Here is a 19,374-nt window from a genome sequence, read left to right as displayed (position 1 = left end):
AAGGGTGTATAGAGAGTCCATTCATATTGCCAAACTTAAGCCCACCAATAACATATAAGATGCCATTAACAAGTTTATGAAAATCCAGAAGCAAATTTATGAACATTTTCTTCTATGATTGTCCTTGAAGCAAGTTTATGCATATAGTGATAGCAATTTAATGAGAGCTCTTGCCAGATTTTGTTTGGGGGCAATATATTACCAAACCTAACATGCAAAAGCCTCACGATTTCATATAAATTGGCGCTGCAATTTGTAACATGAACTTGACTTCCCAGATCATGCATGTAAGAGATATCATCCTTTAATGTAATAGAAATTCCATTTCTGAACAATATAGTAGATGATTGTACAGGTTGGATAATGTAGAATTGTAAGCAGTACAGTTGACAACATAAATGAGCTATGTTCAGCTATCACATAAAAGAAAAATTCTTGAACCTCAGTAATTCTGATATATACAAAGATCCTCATGTCTTTCATAAACATTTATCATTTATCACCCAAAGATAGCTGCAGAGTCTACCCTAGATTGGTGGAGTGCTATTACTCTACCCTTTGTCTCCAATATATATACCAAGGGTACCTAGTCTCAGGGCCATCATATCTTGTCTTTTATTGTATTTATTGTAAAAGGAGTTTCTACCCTCGAAGTGGATTGTATGCATTGACTTTTTATAGAATGAGGCCTGGTGCAGTTCCTAGGTGACTTTGGCAGACTAGATTTTGGCATCCAAGTCAAAGAAACTCTAGCAAGGCCTTGGTTCACTGGTGTGGTTGACAATATTGAGCCATCCACCGAGCTCCATTCTTTCTGTGGTCTGCCCCATTCTAATGACATGGTCAAAAGGATTGAGGCCAGGTGCCTTCCTTTTCAATTTTAATGTCTTCCTTTTCACTTAGTAATGCATAAAAAAAGCCAGGACAACAGACAAAGTAGAAAGATTGAAGACTTCTGGTATTAGGTCTGAACTGTTTGAGAACAAGTGAAAGTTATGACTTCTAAAGAAACTTTTAATTGAGTCCAAAATCTGGGAATTAAGTTGAGGGAGGAGTATCTGCCAATCAACACTTGGGGCAATGATTATTTCTTGATTGAACTAGGGGGAGTAATGGTGTCCTCATGATACAGTCACCTTTCCAACGGGCACAATGGGATTTGAAATTGTTAGAATTTGAAAGAAACAATTGTGATTCATCAGTTTCTAATTGTTTGAGAACAAGTGAAAGTTATGACTTCTAAAGAAACTTTTAATTGAGTCCAAAATCTGGGAATTAAGTTGAGGGAGGAGTATCTGCCAATCAACACGTGGGGCATTGATTATTTCTTGATTGAACTAGGGGGAGTAATGGTGTCCTCATGATACAGTCACCTTTCCAACGGGCACAATGGGATTTGAAATTGTTAGAATTTGAAAGAAACAATTGTGGTTCATCAGTTTCTTGCCTGTACTAGGGATTCATTGGCCTTGGATGTTACGAAAGCTTCCCCAGGATAACCCAGCTCGACCCTCTTATCCCAGGCCATTACGCTGAAGACATTCTCTGGGTCTGCATTGGTACCTTAACAATCGAGATACCAGTTCTAAGTTTTCATATTACAAATATGATTGAAAACCAGCAAAAGTCTTGGATGTTACGAAAGCTTCCCCAGGATAACCCAGCTCGACCCTCTTATCCCAGGCCATTACGCTGAAGACATTCTCTGGGTCTGCATTGGTACCTTAACAATCGAGATACCAGTTCTAAGTTTTCATATTACAAATATGATTGAAAACCAGCAAAAGTTTGCAGGTGAGCAAACCACTGGACCGTTGCTCTCCGAGTGTGGGATAAAACGTTTGGACTTTTGGGTGTTTCCCCTGCTAGTATTGACATTGATAATCTCTACAATCAGTCCACTACTCCACCGGATACAAATTTTTCAAGGGAGCAATCTATATCTGGAGAAGAGGCTCAAATGGGAGTCAGTTTCTATTCATAATTTTATTGTAGTAAAAACAGAGGCTCAAATGGGAGTCAGTTTCTATTCATAATTTTATTGTAGTAAAAAAAGCGGCAAGGATATGTTATTCTTGGCATTTTCTTTTATGCTTGTCTATGATTTGTTCATAATCTTATTCCCCACATAGATAACATTTGCATTTTAATTTTGTGAATATGTTTGGCTGGTTTCATTGATAATTTTACTCCCTGGTAAGAGAGTACACGGCATCTTTTCCTTGGATTCTGTGATTGAGGTAGTAAATTTTTGTCCCTCGCTATATTTTTTTTGTTTTGTTTTTGAGGTATTTTGCATTCTACATTTGTGATTTGGTTAGTTGGGAATTTTCTTCAAAAATTAATTGAGTTTTAAAATTCAGTATTTTTCCCTTTTTGAGCTTTCTGATTTGGTTGGTTTTTGTTTTCAAATTCACTCCATATTTGTTCACGGTTTATTGCATAAAAGCCTAAAAACAGAGTATAATGGTAAACATGGCTCGTTTTCCTTTTTGGTTTATTTTATTAGCGAGTTTTGCAATATAAAATATGCATGCCATTGATATTTGGCCATTATATTGTTCAAAGTACCTGAAGGACTAAGTCAACATGTAGAGCCATCAAGGAAAGCACAGGGTAACTGGTATGCCTATCATCTTTTTACAAATGACAGATTAAATTTACAAATGATTTTTTTTTCAGACTTGCAAAATAATTTAAACTCTGCTTTTATATTTTCATGGAGCACACTTTGAGAAAATAGACCTGGCTTTATTCTTGCACATCCAAGAGAGTTCTTTTGTATTGTGGGTCATTATGACCAACAATATCCAAGGCTTTAGGGTTCAGATTCCAGAAATATATATTACTACTAGTTTCTTCCAAGGGGCACATTAGGGGAAATATATTCCGAAAGGTACTTCTTCCCATATATATAGTCTAATAATTCCCATGTTTCACCAGCTTGAGAATTTGTGATATCATGGGTTTGTTTTCCATTTAACAGAAGCACGAAGTGTTTCGCTCTGTGCAACAACTGCAAACATTCCCAGAAACGATACTAACCAGATTCATAGAATTGGTGGAGACGACAATCGAGATACCAGTACTAAGTTTTCATATTACAGATATGATTGCAAACCAGCAAAAGTTTGCAGGTGAGCAAACGACTGGACCGTAGCTCTCCGAGTGTGGGATAAAACGTTTGGACTTTTGGGTGTTTCCCCTGCTAGTATTGACATTGCTAATCTCTACAATCAGTCCACTACTCTACTGGATACAAATTTTTCAAGAGAGCAGTCTATGTCTGGATAAGAGGCTTTGAAAGATATCAAACAAGGCCTACGCCAAGAGAAAAAAAGTCTGGAAAACTTTGAAAAATATGTGACAAAGATGATTAATGAGTGCACCATTTCTTCAAATGTTTTCTGAGAAGGAAGCAGTTTCAAAAAATGGTGGCAAGAATATAAGCAAATGCAACCAGTTGAATGGAAATTAAGCTCTCCATCGTATGAGATAATGGAAACAACTTGTTGGAAGAGTCCAATGTACAAACTTTGCAAATGTATTTTTATTTAGATTTTACAGATGGGGGATTTCATGTGACAGTGAGTTGAGATGAGTGCATAAATTCTGTAGGTAGACCGTAGAAATGTATTTTTAATTAGATTTTACAAATGGGGGATTTCATGACACTATGAATTCTAATTCACAGGTACTTAATAGATATAAGGCTCGAACAGATCTATGGTGGTGACAAATGTTTATGAAAAACATGAGGATCTTCGTATATGAAGTTAAAGCAATTTTCTTTTAGGAAATAGTTGAACACGGTACCTTTGTGTTGTCACTGTCACATGTACTACTTACAATTCAACACTATGTAACCTGTACAATCATCAATTATCCTGTTCTGTTACATTAGAAGATGAGATCTCTTACCTACTTCCCTTGCAATGTTCAGGAAGTCATGTTCTTGTTACAAATTGCAGTGTCAATTTATATGAAATTGTGAGGCTTTTGCATGTGCTATTTGGCAATGTATTGGCCCCAAACAGAATCTGACAAGAGCTCTTATTAAATTGCCAAGACTATATACAAGGACAATCAGAGAATGAATCCCTAATATCATAGGCAACGAGTGCCTCTCTGGCCCAAAACGTTCGGATTATCTACCTACCTACTTGAATTTTATGATCTAGATGCTTGCACTCACTTAAATAAGGTGACTGTACTTCAATAAAACCCTGCTTTGAAAAAAAGGATGCAGTGATGCAGCATCATTTGAGTTCTGGAAAGAGTTGAAGTCTGCTTCAGTAGTGTCCACAGGAATGCCCTTATTGCCAGTGAACAGGTTTATGGGGCAAAAACTGTCTAACAAACTGAACTAAAAGTTATCCATGGTCATTCAAACAACTTCAATTCTATGATCTGGATACTTGTACTATCTTAAACAAAGTGGCCATACTCCAATGAAACCCTGCTAAAACAAATTGATGTAATCTAAGCAAAAAAGTCCTTTAGATAAACTTACAAACCTTTTATCCAAGGAATACAATGTTTCAATTACTGTTGTTCACCTCAGATTTTTGCAGTTCTGTACACTCAGAGAAAATGCACTTTGCCCGGATGGGTTATGGCCATAGGGAACTTGACATCCCCCAACTCTGTTTCTCAGAATTCCAAGTTGCCTGATTCTCCCCCAACTCTGTTTCAATGACCTGGCCAATTTGGAATTTAAAGCAATGGTCAATTCCCATTTTACAGTAGGGTTAGGGTTTACTGTGACTGACAATCAAACACTGTCCTCACTTTTCCACCAAAAAGATTGGAATTTAAAGCCGTGGTCAATTCATATATTAGCGAGTCTTTTCCTGAAAAAATATGCAAAATAAGGTCAGACAGGTAACATGTACTCGCAGTAACTGAGTCAAATCATCACCAAATGACTGATTGGGTCAAATATTACTTAGAGAAACACAAAAAGATGAAACAGATTTTGTATCCCCGAACTTTTTTTTATATTTCTTAATATAACGAACGATAACAAAAAGGAACACAAGTATCCTGATGTAGTAGACACATAAAATTATATATCCGTCCTTCAAAATAAGGGTTGTCTGTTTTTTTATCTATGGCTGTTGAGCCATTAGAGTGCCTACATACAGTAATAACAGCAGTACAGAAACATATTCAACATCATATCTCTTTATGCCTAGGCTTACAAAACTAGTTGGAGAAGATGGGTGGCTTGCTGCCTTTGATGATTCGTAGCTGCAAGAACTGACACCATGAGGAATTAGTACACCAGAGCCTTCATAGCGAAGCCCCGGGCTATTATTCCACAGGACCAAGCGCCTTCCCAATCTCCTGCAAAAGATCTCAGGAAAAACCACTGTGCCTGATAAATTATTTCCATTGAGATATAATGTATTCAAGGAAGGAATCTCTGCCAAATTCGATGGGATTTCCCTGGTGAAACGATTGCCATTGAGAGCAATATATCGCAATTGCTTGGATGAACCCAGAGACTCTGGTATTCTTCCCTCGTATCTTGAGGTCGAGAGATCGAAACTCATTAGCTTTGGCAGCTTATCCCATGCTAGAGAGATATTGCCCCCAATAGGATTGGTTCCTAGATAAAGCTCTTGCAGATTACTCATGTCCGTCAATGTCTATGGAAGATTGCCATGAAGCCCATTGTTGCGAAGATCCAACAGCATCACATTTTTCAAATCGCCCAACTCCAGCGGAATCTTCCCTCTGATAAAATTATCGCTCAAATCCATCTTCATGAGAGATTTTAAGCCCCCAATTTCAGAAGGCAAAGTACCATTCAACTTATTGAAAGTCAGGTCCAGGATTAGCAGATTCTCCAAGTTGCCAATCGAAGTTGGAATTTGGCCACAGAACTGATTCCGACTGACAAGGAGCTTTTTCACTTTATACAATCTCCCCAGCTCCTCTGGCAATGGACCCTTCATGTTATTTTCTTTCACAACCAGATTTTCTAAGTTTCCCAGCTCACATAGCTCAGACGGGAGCTCTCCAACCACGGCCTCATTGCTGCGAAATGTGAGGCTCTGGATAGAGTTGCTCAGATTTTTCCACCCTCGAGAAGGCATTATCTGTGTAGCCCAATTGAAGCACATGTAGAATGAGAGAGTTTTCAAGTGCCCCAGGCTGAAAAGTGCAGGATGAATGCTGGCGGTCTCGCTGCATTTTAGCGAGTTATCATAAATGGCGCCAAGATTTAATACTGTAACGAGCCAGAAATCGCTGAATTGATCGCATGAAGATCCCGGAATAGGTGTGGTACCACAAGGATCTGGATAAATCCCACTCACACTCGAGTCACTTCCTACCAGAGATCCCAATACTGAAAATACGGCTTCTTTTTCTGATTCAAGCATTGGAACAGGAGCTGTTATCTCCTGAGCGCAGCGGGATTCGAACCCGGAACATAGCATCAAAAACACAGTAAGAAGACAGAGGACCTGCAACATGGTTTCTCCATTTGAATCTCTGAAGAACCTTAACCCGAGAAGAGAAGTTAGAAGTTAATCCCAGGCGGAGGAATTCAAATTCCATGGTGAATTAACTCCCTGCCGGCAAGACGCGATGGAAGTGGAATGTCTGTCAGATATTTGTCAGTCGTTGACATTAATACGGAGGGTGGCGGAGCTCGTGGAGGGCGGAGGAATTGCCGGCAGCTGAAGCCGGAGTTTTTTCCGGGCGGCGCTGGAAACTGGGCACTTCTGCAATTCTGCAGTGTAGGTAGAATACTCTCTAATTTTTTATTCGGCCTCTACTAAAAACAACATAAACTTGTTTTTAATTTAAAAAACAAAAACCAATATGAAAAAGTTTAATATATATTTTTTATAATATAATATATATTTTTTTTGAATACTAACTAATTTTAAACCAGTAAACTTTACATAAAAAATTCTTAGAAAAATACCCTATCACCTACCCTTGGATTTCATAAGCTAAACTAATATTTTATATATACATAAAAAAAATTATTTGAATAATTGAAACATTATTTTTATAAACGTTATATAATGATTTTTATATTACTTATTAAAACTTAAAACATTGTTTAGATAATCTTCGGCAAAATCACATAACCAATCTTTTGTCGACGAGTTTCGAACCAACCAATGTGGTTCATCGTCAAGACGCGTCGAAACGCGTCGACAAAAAATTGGTTATGTGATTTTGCCGAAGATTATTTAAACAATGCTATGGATCACAGAAATCTAAATTCCTTAACTTAAAACATGATATTTTTAAAAATTAATTAGAATCTAATTTCTACATCTCAAATTTATTGTTTACATTCTAAATGAAATAATTCCTTAACTTAAAACATGATATTTTTAAAAATTAATTAGAATCTAATTTCTAGATCTCAAATTTATTGTTTACATTTTAAATGAAATTATAGTTTTACTGCATTTCAAATTTAGAGTTTACTCAGTGTGAACGCACTACTTTAGTGTCTTAGCCGGTAGAATATTTTCGAAACGTTAATGTAAATTTGGTAATAATTATAAATTTTATGACTGGTCCAATTAAATGGTTTAAGTCTTAAAATACATGGATGAATTTTACTCCATTAAGATAACAATAAACTCTTAAAATATCATGATTTAATTTTGTTTATGGATATGTATCAATATTGGTGTTTTTTATAATATTTGTAATTAATTTATTTTTCATTAGAGTTTATATTTATGATTTTTCATATTTTTTTTTAAGTATTTTATCATCTTATTAATTCTTGATTCCTTTTAATGTTTTTGTTATTTTTTTAATAGGCCTCAATCTTATAGGTTATTGTTGACCTTATTTTATTTATTGATTACTTTTCTTTGAATATATATATATATATATATATATATATATATATATATATAATTTTTTACTTATTAATTTTATTTTTATTTATTGATTTATATTTGTGTATATTTTTGTTCTATTTTATTTATTTTTCATTAATTATTTTATTTATTAAATGGTCTTGTTTAAGTTAGGATCGATTCCTTTTTATAAGTTTTTATTTTTCTCTTGTTTGGTGTTTGACTCACTTTTTTTTTTAATAATTTCTTTTAATAATGTTTGATTTTAATAAATTAATTTAAATATTATTTTTCAACAACTAGCATTTTAACATAGTTGCTACTTATTAATATTTTTTTAATAAATTATTAAATTAATATCATAATTTAAATATTTTTGTATTCAATTTTGAATTAATCACGGTTCAAAAGGCGTTGGTCAAAAATTTCTCTTATGTGATTTCTACGAAAGACTGCTTAATTTGACCGTGCTTAATTTAAATATATTTGTTTTAATATATTAATAAATTAATATCATAATTTAAATTTTATTATTCAAATATAGTCGTTATTTGAAATTATGATTTTTGTATTGCTTTCTATTTAAGTCTTTGCTATGCTTTGGGTGTTCATCTAATTCTATAATAGACCATACTGATTAAATAAATCATACTGATTGATTCTAAAAATGTCAACCAAAAATTTATTTTATGTAATTTATAGTAAAAACCTCAAATAAATCAATATATTTAAAATTAAAAATACATCATATTAAAATTTCTTTCTTTCTCACCATAAATGTATATTTATGGGTGTTTGTGCCCTTTTAATTGAACGGGTTTGGAGAATTAGTTCAACTTGCATGTATTTGTTTAAAGCGGGATACGGCCTCAGAGTCGGTGTTGTTGGTATCGAGATTAACGTTGACTGACAGGAGTTATTCACAGTAAATGCCACTTTTATCAAGGTAGCTTTGCACGTGATAAGGAGTTGTATTCATTGGCCTTTGTCATTGACATCTTGGCTCGATCGCGCGCGCTGGAGATGGAGCTCCCCCGCCTCTGTAACCCTTGACCGCCCCCGTTCGAGCTTGGCAGCCTTGCTGCCGGGCTTGCTGGCCCTTACGGGCTTCCCCTGCTGCGCCCCCCTCTCTGATCTGCTTCCTGGGCCTCCTGCCTGCTTCTTGCTGCTCGAGCTTCCCTGAGGGCAGCCCTCTGCTGCGCCTCTCTTTCCTGGGGCTCCTGCCCCTCCCTTTCTTTCCTCCTGCCGAGCGATCCAGCTCGATGGATCTTCATGCCTCTTCTCAACCCGATTTTGAGAAAGCCTTTGCTTCTCTCGTCCCTGAGAACAACTCTGAAAGGATCCGACCTTCTGCCTCTAAATTTATCAAAAAACTTGATGAAATTCCGGAAATCCCTCTTCCTCTTTCTCTTCCAAGGAGATCGGCTGTAGCCTTAGCTGAACGGGGATTGGTTGGCCAGTTTACGGGGCTATGGCCCTCCCCTCGAACCGTCCAACGTTGGGTGGAGAGAAATTGGAATGCCATGGTCCAGGGGAAAATTGCCATAAGGTTCTGTGGAAGAGGTTTTTTCACCTTTCTCTTCGAATCAGTGGAGGATCGCAACCTAATTTTCAGGAATGGGCCGTACTTCATGGACACAAGAGGCCTCTATCTCAATCGTTGGACCCCGGATTTCGATCCAGAAATGGATGTACCCAACGCAGTTCCTGTATGGGTTCGCCTTCCGCACCTGCCGCTTCACTGCTGGGCTGATGAAACTGTTCGGGCGATTGGAAATGCTATAGGTAAATATGTGGACAGATCTGAACCAAAGGAAAATATGTATGCATGTGCGAGGATCTGTGTTGAGGTAGACTTGGGCAAAGGTCTTCCAGAAGCTGTTAAACTCAGAGTGGACCAGTGGACGCATATTCAACAGGTGGACTATGAACAACTTCCCTTCAAGTGTAAGGTATGTCATGAGTACGGTCATTTTGCTAATAGGTGTCCTAAATCTAAATCTGAAACCAATATCAATAACTCTGGAACTCATGAGGAAGCATGGGAAATAGTAAGGAAAAAGAAGAAATCAAACCCTCCCCCTGAGCCTGAGGCGCCTCACTCCGGAACCCCTCCCTCCCCCCCTGTCTTCCCTTCGTCCTCCAACCCCTTTGGATCCCTTGCTTCAGAGGACCACCCTTCTCCCCCACCCTCCCCCAAAGGCCCCAGAATCTCTCCCTCCTCCCCTCACCAAGCTTCCCCCCCGCAATCAGTGGAAAGGAATTTATCCAAAAATAAATCGAAAATGCCCGAAGATGGCCCTCATCCTGATCAACCAGTGTTGACCTGTATTGATCCCTTACTGATCGCCCCGAATCCATCTCAGCCAGCCCATGGAAATCAGCCCATCAGAATTACCAGAAGTTCCTCCAAGGACCTTGGTGCATCCGGTGATACCCTTAAGAAATCTGGACCAGGCAGAAAATCAGCCAAGCAGCATCGGGAAGAAAGCACGCAAAAGGACATAGCTTTAGGGTTACAAACCCCCATGGATTCCTTCATTATAGGCTCTCAAGAGAAAGACACAGCAGCTAAAGAATTTGAGAGGCGAGCACCTCCTCGCTCGAACTTTTTATGACGAAGCTCTTATCTTGGAACAGCAGGGGTATGGGGCACCCCTCTAAATCAGCCGCCCTAAGAGACCTTCTTCATTCAGAAAGACCTGAAATTGTTCTAATTCAGGAAACCAAGCAAAATCAGATTGATATGCAGTTAATCATAGAAGCTCAAAATTCCTTTATAGGGATCAGTAGTAATTCCAGAGGAGCTTCTGGAGGAATCACCACCATGTGGAATAAGCAGCAATGGAATTGCAAATCCTCTGTCCTCAATCCAAATTGGATCAGAACCAACCTCGTCAACAAGGAAGAAAGTTGGGATTTAATTATTTACAATGTCTATATTCCCAACCATTTCCGGGAAAAAGAACAATGCTGGAATGAATTGAAGCAGGAAATAGACAAGGAACAGAACTCAAATGTTATCCTTGCTGGAGATCTTAATTTAATTCTCCATGCTAATGAGAAAAGGGGGGGCGTCTTCAACCCCGACCCTTTCAGAAGGCAGCTGGAAATTATCATGGCTGAACACGAATTGATGGACATCATTCCTAAAAATAGAAAATACACTTGGAACAATAGACGTCTGGGACCAGGTAACATTATGGAAAGGCTGGACAGAATTTTGGTTAATGTTACCCTTCTTTCCTCCTTTGCAGCAGGTCACACCAAAATTCTTAGCGCCACAGCCTCTGATCATTTCCCCATTTTATTAACGTTGGAATCTCACGCTAATTTGGGACCAATCCCTTTCAGATACAATCCACTGTGGAGAGATAGCAGCGAGGCCGAGTCAATTATAGAAGATACCTGGAAGAATCACGTGGAAGGATCTCCAAACTACATTTGGGAAACCAAAATTCGAAACACTAGGAAAGCTCTCAAGGACTGGGCAAAAGTCAGTTACCAAGAACCAGAAAAAATAAAAGAAAAAATGCAGCAGAGTTTGGAAGATATTCACAAACAAATAGAAGATCATGGATACACAAATCAACTAAAAAGTAAGGAATGGGAAGTGCAGGGACAGCTATCCCAAATTAAGAGGGCGGAAGAAATCAAATGGAGGCTCAAGTCGCGAGAAATATGGCTAAAGGAAGGAGATAAAAATACGGCATACTTCCATAAGCAGGCTACAGTAAAAAAATCTAGGAACATTGTTACTACTATTACAGATAGTCAAGGTAACCAGCATGATGATCAGGAAGCTATTAAAAGAGCTGCCTTCCAACATTACAAATGCCTTCTCACTGAAAATCAAAGCGCCACGGACTATTCGGCCTTTCTTCGGCACCTCCCAGGGAAAATCTCTGCTGAGGAGAATGAGAGGATGAACAGCGATATAACTGAGGAAGAGATAAGAAAAGCAATCTGGACTCTTCAACCTGACAAATCTCCTGGTCCAGATGGCTTTACTATTAATTTTTACAGGGACCATTGGCATTTGATAAAGAAAGATCTTGTAAAAATGATGAAAGGAATCCAAAGAAAAAAGAAAATGGGGGGTTTTACAAATTCAACCTTTCTTGCCCTCATTCCTAAGGAAACCAGGCCCACTTCCTTTTCTAGATTTAGACCAATCTCCTTGTGCAACACTTCTTATAAGATTTTTGCAAAAATCATAGCAGCTAGACTCCAGCCTCTGCTTCCTTCCATCATATCTGAAAATCAGGGGGGTTTCATGACCAATAGGCAAATTCACGACTCCATCTCTTTGGTTCAAGAAGCTATTCACTCTAGCACCTCTAGACAAGAGAAAGGTTTCGTCCTCAAGCTTGATTTAGCCAACGCTTTTGACCGAGTAAGACACTCCTTCTTGTACGCTGTCATGAGAAAAATGGGCTTTAATTCTGACTTCATAAGCACCATTGCCGCTTGCATCTCTGGTCCCTGGATCTCGCCTCTCATAAATGGTCGCCCTTGTGAAGCTTTTCAATCTTCAAGAGGACTAAGGCAAGGCTGCCCTCTCTCACCCTATCTATTCATCTTGATGGCTGAATCCCTCAGCAGCAACCTTGATTACAACAGAAGAGTCGGCCTCATCTCTGGTATCAAGTTTGGGAATGGAGTCAAAAATATCAATCATTCACAATTTGCTGATGATACCCTGCTCATTGGCGGGGCCTCCACCACAATAGCAAGGCGTTTCAAAAACCTTCTCGATCAATTTATGGAGTGCTCTGGAGGAGAAGTTAACTTTCAGAAAAGCTGCATCTATGGATGGAACATCTCTAATCAAACAGCTCACAATATTGCCAATATCTTTGGAGTAGCCTATAAAGAAAACTGGGATCACTTCACCTATCTTGGGATGCCGGTCACCCTGGGTGCTCTCAAAGCGTCCACCTGGAATGAAATAATCGACAAAGTCAAAAGGAAGATTCAGCAATGGGGTACCCAATGGCTTAATCCAGCGGGCAGACTTATCCTGCTTAAATCTGGTATTTCCTCCTTACCTTTATATCGCTTCACTCTTTACCAAGCTCCTGCTTCGTTCCATAACAAGCTAGAAGTAGCACTCCGCAATTTTTTATGGCAAGGAGGGAAAAAAGAAAAAAATAGATACAATCTGGTCAATTGGAAAAATGTTATTCAACCTCCAGACAGAGGTGGATTGGGAATCAGAACGCCCAAGATTCTGAATCTCGCCTTTGGGATTAAAATGGCTTGGAGACTTATAAGTGAACCAAAAGCCTGGTGGAAACAGGTCTTTGAATGCAAATATCTTTCGGACCATAGACAAAGACTTCTTGAATCTGATATTCCTATAAGAGATTCCACCAAAATTTGGCAACTTTGCAAGAAAGCAATCCCCACTCTTATTCAAAACACCTCAAAGATTCCGGGGGGTGGAAGCAGTATCAATTATGCCACTGACAAAATCATGGGCCTCCAACCATTAAACACTGTTGAAGATGCCATTCCCATCATCCTTTACCTTCATAGCAAAGGCCTTCAAAGGCTGGACCAAATCTCAAAATGGGATGCTGAGAGCGGTGCTTGGCTTAGCTGGGAATTCCCATTTATTCCCCCAAACTTGGATTCAAGCTTCCAAGTTCTTCTTAAAAATCTTCAAAACAGAGCCCCTATAAAAAAAGGAGCATTAGATGGGCTTAGATGGGATCCCACGGGTTCAGGTTACTCCATCAAATCCGGTTACCAATTCCTCTGCAATAATACTTATCAGGCTCCGATCTGGAATCATTGGAAAATAATTTGGAATTCTGAGGCAATCCCAAAGGTCAAATTCTTCGTCTGGCTGTTGCTAAAGGGTAGAATTCTCACCTCGGAAAATTTGAGAAAGAAAGGGATACATGGTCCCTCAATCTGTCCTAACTGCTGCTCCGAGGAGGAAACCATCCACCACTTATTTCTTGATTGTGCCTTTGCGAAGAAATGCTGGAACATCATGGCCAACCTGGGCAGCATAACTTGGCATCCTCAGCAAAACATTGCTGAGACAATTCAACACTGGAGAAGGAATTGTCCTTGGAAAGATAAGCGAAGCAAGATTGTTAAAAGAACCTGGGACATCATCCCCCACAACCTCCTCTGGAAAATCTGGCTCACTAGAAACAAGAAAATATTCCAAAATAAAGAAGGCAATATCTGGGAAACATGTAGCAGCGCTCACCTTCTGGCTCAGGAGACGATGATTGTTAAATGCTCAGGAATAACTAAAGCAACTGATTATACAATTGAAGAGCGGATCATGATCAGGCATATTCTAGGCAATCCAAGCCATCATCAGAGAATTCAGAGAAAAGTCATGAAACTCAATCATAAGACCAAAGAATGGGAAATAAGGCTACCATCTCAGGAATTTAAAAGATGGCTAACGAGTAATAATTGTCCAATCCTATTCTTTGACGGAGCCTCCAAGTCCAACCCAGGACCAGCAGGTGCAGGAGGTATTATTTTAGGCGAATCAGGAGAAGAAATATGCAGCTACGAATGGAGTTTAGGGGAAAAAACAAATAATAACGCCGAGGCTCTTGCTCTGTATCAAGGACTGCTGCAACTAAAAAATAGGGGAATCAAAAATGCACTTGTTCTAGGAGACTCCTCTATAATCATTGGCTACATGAACCATTACAGGATATCCTCAAACAGTAGTCTTCAACAGCATCTTCAACGCATCAGCCTCCTCACCAATCACTTTGAAAAAATCCGATTCTGCCATATCCTTCGCACATACAATGGGGAAGCGGATAAACATGCTAATAAAGCAGTTGGACATCAGGAAGGAACACTGAGGCACAGTCAACGAGCCTTCTTCCAACCTCTGCCATGAACCAGGACGACTCGGGAAATACCCAAGCACGCAAACTCAGCAAGCGCGTGAAGGGGATAGCAAAAACTGCCCTTGGGCAAATTTCGAAAATCTCAAGCAATCTCAGTGAGAATACGGCCCTCAGATCAGCTGACATCCCAAGGGATTTTCATAATTATAGTGAAGGACGGAGGAATGATTCTGCTACTGCAGACAATCGTCCTAAAGATATTGGAAAATATCTAATTATCACTGAGGATCGGATCTCTGATAAGAATCCAGGTTGCTGCAGCTGGAACCGATCCATAAATACGAGTCTAGGAAAGCACTTCATGGTCTATCATCTCTGCGACCAAGAGCAGCCCCGTGAAAGTGGAGAAAGCGCTCAGGATCAGCCACGAAGGAGACCGTTTGCTCTGGTATCGGCTCCCTATCCTTTGCATAAATTTTCTCTAATTAATCCTTCGGTCTTTTTCAGGGAAAGCTTTGAAGGGAAACCTGGAGATCCAGATCCCCTTCTTCACTCTCATCTACCTTGCTGGCCGTCCCCCTGCCTCTCATCTTGCTTTCTCAGCTTGCATCTTTCCGGCTCTTCTCTCCTATTTTCAAGATTTCAGGTTCTTCCTATTCATCTCTCTCTGAAACTCAGATCGGTGGGCTCGCCCCTCTGTCTTTCTTCTGCCAAGAACCTGCGCTCATCTCCCATATCCTCAAGAAATTATCTTTCAGCTCTGCGCACTATCTCTCATATTTTTCCTATCTACCTCTTTTTGATTCTGAAGGCGGCGGGATCGATTCTCTGTTCTCTTTCTGTCAATAATTTGCGCACTATTACCCGGCCCTTAATCCTTTGCAGTAAGAAGGATTCATCAGACCATCCTTGTGAATCTGTTCCTCCTAGAACCTATCCCTCTATTGCAATGGCTCGCTCTGAGCAATGTTTTCACTGCCGCGACCTCCAAGCTGAATTCGACGAGGTCAGAACTCAACAACGCATCCTGGAAGATCAAGTGCGACATATGGAAGCTAGACATGCTGAGCAGATTCGAAGTGTGGAAGCTAAATTCGAGGAGCAGTTCAGAAATCTCCATGCTAAATACCGTACAGAAATGAATCTGTTTCTCCACAGGGTTCACTCACTTCAGGAGCAGTTCAACGGGCTCAACAACAGATGCATCCATGCCGAGGAGTCGCTGGTAATTCTAAGGGAAATTTTGGAAACAAAGCAGAAGGAGAAATCAACATCTTCAAGCGCGAAGCCAATGGAAGAAGAGCAGCACCCCGAGGACTCTACAGCGAGAAATATCAGTCATATTTCCATTGACTAATTATGTATTGCAAATGCAAATTTTTGTGTCATCAGTTCGTCCGGATCTATAGTAGTATTAGCTCTTTAGTAGTTAGAATCTTCAGAAATCACCTCAGGGATAGGAAACTCATGCTCTATCCTTGGACATGCAATGCTCTTGAAGCAAATTTTGTACGGCTTTATGCCTTATCACTTTTTTTAATCAATATATAGCAACCGACTTTTAAAAAAAAAAAAAAAAAAAAAAAAGGAGTTGTATTCATTGAATTGTACTGAAATTATTATCAATATAGTGTAATAAAATTAAATTATCTTGATGTCAGATTAATAATTTTTTAGAGTGGTAATTAGTTTATGTATTTGATTTTTAATAAGGTGAGTGTGATAATTATTTTAATATTTTTTTTTTTAATTTTAATTTAAGAATAAAAAGACATCATAGACATCATATTGGGGTTTTTTTGTTTACACCAAAATTAATAGATATTAAGAAACTTCTAAACTCTTACTATTAGATATTAAGAAACTTCTAAACTCTTACTATCTTACCATTATATTGAGTTAGAAGCTAATCTCATCTATTTGATTGCCAATAAAAAATTTTGTAACAATCACTTCAATAATAAAAAAATATTTTCAATAATTATCATCATTCTTACTGACAAAAATTTCAATGAATCACAATTATTACCAACTATGACATCAATGAGATTATGAATTATGAATCACACCTGGTAGCATTTATGATCTGAATAAGAATTAATAATATCAGGTATAGTTAAAATATCAAAAAACTATTTGATATTACACAGGATTCTTACTTGCCATGGCTGCTAGTCAACCATTCCGTTAGACCATCATTTGTTTCAAAGGATGGAACCTCATCATGCAATTCCATATTTTATTATGGACTTGTTTTCCTCAACATCAGTTTTTCTTTTTATGGCCTATAAGAGATGCAGGATACGGTAGAGTGAAGTAGGGTAGTATGATGGTGTTTGCCATCGTGATCTCAACGAGGGTTCTTGTGAAGGATATTTTTGGAAGTTATTATGATTTTCATAGTTAATTATTCAAATATTTTGTAACAAAAGACGTTTGACAAATTATATAAGAAAATGGTTTTCAATGTTGAATATTGAAAATGGTCTTTAATGTTGAATATTTGGGGAAGTTCATTGTTCATGTCAAACACATGAGTCATAACATTTCTATATGAAAAGAACTTTTCTATTATTTACAATCTAGACATGATTAAGAAGATTATTTTCGTTATGGGGAAGTTCATTGTTCATATCAAATACATGAGTCATAACATTTTTAAATGAAAAGAACTTTTCCATTATTTACAATCTAAGCATGACTACGAAGATTATTTTCGTTAAGACTTTATGTGTCTAACATTACTTTTATCCTAGGCTATAAGCATGACATCTACTTGGATAGCTTTTGGAAAAAAAAATTAGAGTTATCTAAATTTAGTATAGTAAAACCAATTACACTCTTCTATCGTTTTTAAAGAATGAATCCGGGGATGTAGCATCAAGAAGGTGTATTCCTTTATTTAGCAAAGGCTCCGAGCATGGAGTGATAATGAGCATGGTATTATTGAGGTAGTTGTGAATAAGGTTACCTTATTATTGAATTAAAAATGAATAGCGAGGACATCAATCTCACAATTTTCACCTCCTCCTTGGATAGGTGTATCTTCTTTCTGTAAAAAGATTCTAGATGTGAATGTAGTTATTGATATCTAACCACATCTAGAGCTCTCTCTACTTATAAACAAAGAGGAAAATTCACACATAAAAGATTCCTTTCTTAAACTTAAGAACCATACCTGAGTGAAGTTTGGAGATGGGTATGACACTTTCTAAAATGAGTTATAACGAGGCAATGTAATATTTAGAGTTTTTATTGAGAGTATAATCATTGCAATATTTCACTTATATTTAAATCATCTTTTAGATGAGAGTTATGACATCTCTTAAATAAGATTTTTATATTTTTATTGAGATTTTAATCACATGGCTAGTGAAGTAAAATGAGCTGTTAAAGCTAAATGCCTTCAATGGCCAAGAGTTGAAACTCTTCACTCTTCACTCTCAGTCAAGAATCTCCTAAATTCTATGCTAAGAGTTGTTTTTTTACAAAAAGATTGAAAACAATGAGACATAACCATTTCTATTCTTTTGATTGATGGAAATATATAACCATCATCAAAAGGCACCCTCACACACCAAACTAAATGAATTCACCTCCTTTCGATCAAGTTTGCCATAAAAGAAGTTAGTTTTTATTTTATTTTATTTTCTTTATCCTTTTCTATTATTCAAAGTTTATTATGTATTTTTCATTTTACTTTATACCTAAAACCATTAAAACTGGACTTAATAAAAATTAACTCAAGCAAAGAAAAAATAAAATTAATAACTATCGAAACATAACCCTTAAACCAGAACCTAATATTTAAACCATAAAAAATTACTTACAAAGTGTTAAACATAGAAAAGTAGAACTTAAAACCAACAAGAAAGGCTACGGAGGCAGCAAGTCCCTGCCATGAAAGACTTGTTATTGCCTGCCACGAAAGACTTGTTATTGCCAGGAGTGATTGTCGATAGAACCCAGATGGAGCATACCTGCTTAGACCCACCCCAAACGAGGTTTTCAATTATGTTTTTTTTACTTGTGGCGAGGGTGGATCACGTAGTGTGCCTGCTGTGACCTCATCTGCATGTATTACACTTCCCCACCGAGCGCTGGCAGGTCTGTCTATGAAACACGGGCCTCTTATGTCTCTTCGCCTCGGTTCCGCCCTCACCTTGGTGGTCTCCTCTCCAGACATGGCCACCGAGTTTCTCAAAACCCATGATCAGATTTTCGCAAACAAATGGCAATCTGCCGCTGCTAAGCATTTGACATATAATTTTGCAAACTTCGCATTTTCTCCGTTTGGCCCTTACTGGAGGCAAATGCGTAAGCTCTGCACTTTGGAGTTGCTGAGCTCCAGGAGGGTAGATTACTTCCGCTTTATTAGAGAAGAGGAAGTCTCAGCTATGACTCGCTCTATTATCAATTCAGACGATTCTCGTCCCTTAAACATCAGGAAAGCCGTGGCATCCCTAGCTACGACTATAACCTACAAGATGGCATTTGGTAAAAAGTATTCGGACACAGAACTAAAAGGTTTCGATTCCATGGTCAGAGAAAGTCTTCTGTTACTCGGCTCATTTAATATTGGAAATTACCTACCTTATTTAGGTTGGATGGATTTGCAAGGTGTCAATTGCCGAATGAAGAAACTACACAAGACACAAGATCAGTTGTTAGAGAAAGTAGCAAAGTGA

At 38.1% G+C, this 19,374-nt stretch overlaps 2 pseudogenes; one reads left to right on the top strand and one right to left on the bottom strand.

Annotated features, from left to right (window-relative positions):
* Positions 1-4,991: 4,991 nt before the first annotated feature.
* LOC149215185 (uncharacterized) lies at positions 4,992-6,722 on the bottom strand (annotated as a pseudogene).
* A 12,148-nt stretch (positions 6,723-18,870) lies between these two features.
* On the top strand, positions 18,871-19,374 carry LOC149215184 (cytochrome P450 750A1 pseudogene; annotated as a pseudogene).

Source organism: Pinus tabuliformis, chromosome 1_1 (genome assembly GCF_031772625.1).
Source record: "Pinus tabuliformis cultivar Carrire ecotype Pingquan chromosome 1_1, CPIR1, whole genome shotgun sequence".
Taxonomy (NCBI): Eukaryota; Viridiplantae; Streptophyta; class Pinopsida; order Pinales; family Pinaceae; genus Pinus; species Pinus tabuliformis.
This window is presented reverse-complemented; position numbering and strand designations above follow the sequence as displayed.